The sequence below is a fragment of the Octodon degus genome, unplaced genomic scaffold (assembly GCF_000260255.1).
Source record: "Octodon degus isolate 3935 unplaced genomic scaffold, OctDeg1.0 scaffold00005, whole genome shotgun sequence".
In the NCBI taxonomy this organism is placed as follows: Eukaryota; Metazoa; Chordata; class Mammalia; order Rodentia; family Octodontidae; genus Octodon; species Octodon degus.
The window spans coordinates 3,326,464-3,331,061 of NW_004524581.1; the positions used below are offsets into that span (position 1 = coordinate 3,326,464).

Here is a 4,598-nt window from a genome sequence, read left to right on the forward strand (position 1 = left end):
ATGTACATATATAGTCTATATGTATGTCTATCTCTTCTATAGTAGCTTTTTGAGGAAACACCGGCACTCAAGCACTGCAGGATCATGTCACTCACTTAGTCTAGATCCTCACCTTATGCCTTCCAGTGTCCCCGAAACTGGCCGCACATGCAGAAAAGCTACCATGCCAAGAATACTCCTCTAATGTCAATCTTAGTGGTAAAGCTTATAATTCCAATGTCTATGGAGTTTAACTCTCACCTGCCATACAGCAAGAAATATTTCAGTGCTTTATAAGTTTAGTACTCCACAGCTTTTTTGCTATGCTGTCTTAAAAATTCACACTAAAAAACAAAAGCCAGCTGAAATGGTAAGATTATTATCATTATTCCATCTCACAAAATACTACCTTAGGTCAAGTGATTAGATAGCATGTACAGTCTTCCTACATTTTTTCTCAACTAAAAATTACAGTTAAAAATAGAAATTATAGTTGAGAATGCATGGTTTATAAATCAACTAAATGCCATTAAATATTCCTTTTCCAAATTTCTATTATCCCTGACATTTTACCTAGTTTGATTGTACTTTATCTCATTCAAATGAGAGATATCACACAGAAAAGCTGTGTGTCTGAGAAATTTCACTCAACGATATACTTTCCAGTTGCACACGTTTGTCTAAAAATGTCCCAGATGTGTCATTCCTGGTAGTCAAGTAGCATTCCTTTGTATTTAAATACCACATTTTCTTTATCCAATTATCTGTTAATGGACATGCAGGCTGCTTCTAGGGTACAGTGATTATAAATTGTGCTGCCATGAACACTGGTGTTAAAGTATTAAAATAATCATAAGCCATGTGTTCTAGACATAAGAAAATACTTTAAAAATTCGAGCTTAGAACAAGAAGCTGCATTCGGAGCTTCTCTTCGGGGATAGGTGTAGGCTCAGATGCCTCCTATTACATGAATGATTGGAATAATGGAAACTTTTTTTTTTAACTTTCAACACACCTGTAGGTTCCTAAGAACTGAGAATTACAACAAATTGTAATCAATAAGCATTTTCCAAATGGTCTGTTCTCACGTGTGAACCTCACCATAAAGTTACTGTACTTGGACTATTTCTCAGAAAAGAGAAGAAAATTAAATGTGTGTTTCTTGTAACATCACAAGTATGAGTACATTTAAATAGATGTAGAAGGCACGAAATAACAAACAATAATACAACTCTTCAAAAATAATTTGATTTTCTCTATGATAATTAAGGAAGAATCAGCGTCTTTTTTATATATGCGTTTATTTTATTTTATTTGATAAAGTTGAAGCATGGTAGAGGATTTTCTCTGAGTTTTTGCTTAAACTTCCTCAAAATAAAATAATTTTTTGTTACTTTTAATTTTTTTAGTATGTACAAGTGGCACCTGGTATCAATTTTACTCGCAGATAGAGTGTTCAAGTTTATAAGTTAAACCTTTGCCACAGCCTTAGCCAAATCTTCAACTAATGCACAAGTTAGCTGTGCTAGAGGGCTGATGTCAGCATGCTTTGAGGCGGCACACTGGTTCTTGATAGTCACATGCTTTGTAAGCCCACGATTGACCACTACTATATTCTTAGCCAGGTGCTGCATTACAGGAAAAAGAGACTCTTCAGTGCTCAACAGCTGATGCCGCAGCGCCGGTGTCCACTTACCATGATGAAGTAAAGCCATGTTGTTATGTTGAGCTGTGGGGAACTCAGGTCAATAATTTCTGACATTGCCAGTTAAACAGAAGACCCAATGCTATTATGGGCTACTGGACTCTTTTAGAATGTTTTGCTGAGTTTACACACCTATAATATTCAATAACGAACTTAGAAAAAATGGGTTATACCGATGAATGTCCATTTTGTATCTGTGTATTCAAAGTGGTTAGGATAATTATATAGTTGCATTCTCTTAATGAATAGAATGATTTGTTCTAATGGTGTTTGTAAATAGGATCTCAAGTCCGCATCTTGTACAGCAATTAACCACTAAGAAGAATATATGCAGTGTATTATTTGTTGAAACTGTACTTCCAATTTGATTTGAAACTGTCTCATTGCTGTTTATCAATAACATTTTGAAAAAAATAAATAAATAAAAGAAAAAAAAAAAAGAACTTTCTGTGCTAAGCAAAAAGCTCCTGCTGCAATTTGAGGAGGAGGAAAAGTGCATCATATCATAGTCCAACATAGACAGCTCCATCAGGTGTTTGGCCAATGTATGTTGCTCACCATCGACCTCTCCAATCTTAGATGCTCTGCAAAGAAAGTGCAGGGGGAGCGGGCGACCTAGACGGAAGTTTAAAACTCCTAGGATCTTCACTTCCATCTGCCTGATCTCGTGCTTAGTGTAAGTGTTATTACTCAGGTAGGCGAAGCCCCCAATGTCTGGAGGGTACATTTCTTCATATTTGCTTGCGATGAGCATGGCAGTGACTCCAACCAGCTGCAGTATCTTCCTAGGCACACAATTATTCTGCATGAACTGGTCAGTAATGGACGCAGTCATGCACATGGTCTCCTGCAGCAACCTGAATGTCCTCTGAATCTGTAGTAGCCAGTCTATTAGGATGGCTCTCATATGTCCAGTGATTTCTCAATGCAGTAGTTATTTTGGCCTGACTGCCTGCTCTTCCTCAAGTTGTCGGAGATAAGCGTAGGTATCTTTCACATATTCACTACAGAGGTTTGGATCTGCTCCATCTTCTGCATTCACATCATCCACAGCCAGAATGACACCAGAAAAGGCCTGACACAGATCTTCTTCAGCAGGGGCACATCCAGGGGTCTCCATGGGGCTTGGAGAGGGAGTACCAACCAAAATAGGTTCAGGAGAAAGTCTTTCTTTCTTAACAGGAACAAGTTCAGGATCTGGCATACACACCTTTTTCCAGAGCTTTCTGTAGTTTTTTAGCAGTAACTTTTCCAGTCGCCAAAGTTTTTGCTTCCTTTCTCAGGGGCACTCAGGCTTGCAGCTGCTCACTGACTTTCTCACTCATGTCTCCGAGAGCTGTTCTTGGCCTCGGACTTGGCTTGGGGGCTGCCACAGTGGCTAAGGGCACATGCTTTGTGCCTGCCATACTGACCATGGCCTTATTTTCAGATTTAATTTTCATGTTTCAGGTGACTTGGAGAGCTATGGCTTCCTCTTCACTGGACAGCTGCAGAATACCAGAGCCCCAAGAGAACCAGGGTGCGCACCCACTCGAGATCAACAGCTGTTACTCCAGCACAATAAACTTTAATTAAATATCTTCTACAATCTTTAAACTCAACTTATGAAAGGAACTTTGACAGCATCATTAAAGGATCCATTCAAACATTTTTGTCTGGGATCTTAGATAAAAGTGAAAAATTTTTAACCAATGAACTAAAATGGTCCAAAGCTATGTACTTCAAAACACAGTAATATGCAAAAGTTGTCCTGAAATATACTTTTATATCTGACATAAGACCATTTTAATCAAATACACCAGTTCATTGTACCATCCTTGCTACAGTGTGTGCCTAACTGGCAAGTTTGCATTACACATACATTTTTGGCAAATAAAAAAACAGTATTCTTTTTTCCTTGCAAAGACAGTGTCATGACACAAAATGCAAACACTGATTCAGTTAGACAAGGACATTGATCACAGTCCTGAATTTCACTGTACATCACATCTATGCTTCCCATGTAGGTTTCTTTCTTGAATTAGTGACAGTGATACCCATTTCAAAGAAGGGTTCCAAGAACAGATGACTTATCCCTTGACTGCCTTTCTATCACTGTGACAAAATACATACCATGGAAAGTCAGTCAAGGGAGGAAAGAATTAATTTGGCTCATGTTGCAGGGATTTCAACCCACGATCACACAGTTCCATCTCTTTGTCCCCATGGAAAGCCAGTACATCTTGGCAAAGGCATGCATTAGGAGACAAAACTGCTTACCTCGAAATGGTCAGGGAACAGAAAGAAGACACTGGGGTCCCTGTGTCCTCTTGCACATGATCCCAGGGACCTAAATTCCTGTCTTGTGCTACAGCCTAAATATCCTGCCATCTTCCAATTCCACCACAGTTCTCAGCCAGTCCTGTAGCAAAAGTTTTGGGTGGCATTTAAATTCCAAACATGACAATATAGTTTATATAATGTTGTCTATTCTGGTAATTACAAAGTGAGTAGATTTTTACCACATTAATTTTAAATTTAAATATTTAAAACACAAACCTGGTGTTTTGGAGTTTTTTTTTCTCAGAAAAGGAATTATTATTTCAGGATTGAGAAGGTATTTTATTCTATTTCAAAATCTTTTCACAAAAAATTATTGAATCAAAGTTTAATATAACCAATCCTGTGTTATTGGACATTTAGGAAAAATGATTTGAGGGGCTCTCAAAACCCCAAAAGGCCTATCTGTGATAACAAATACTTGTCTATCTTCCTAATTATTTCTTTTTTTCATAATTTTACTGAGAAAAAATAGCAATGAGAGAGTTTCAAATACAATTGGTAGGACAGTTTCAATAATTAACACATTACATACATCCTCCCTAGTGGTTAATTGCTGTACAAGATGCAGACATGGTATCCTATTTACAAACAC

At 37.6% G+C, this 4,598-nt stretch overlaps 1 pseudogene; it reads right to left on the reverse strand.

Annotated features, from left to right (window-relative positions):
* Positions 1 to 1,448: 1,448 nt before the first annotated feature.
* On the reverse strand, positions 1,449 to 4,054 carry LOC101563168 (annotated as a pseudogene).
* Between the last annotated feature and the right edge of the window lie 544 nt (positions 4,055 to 4,598).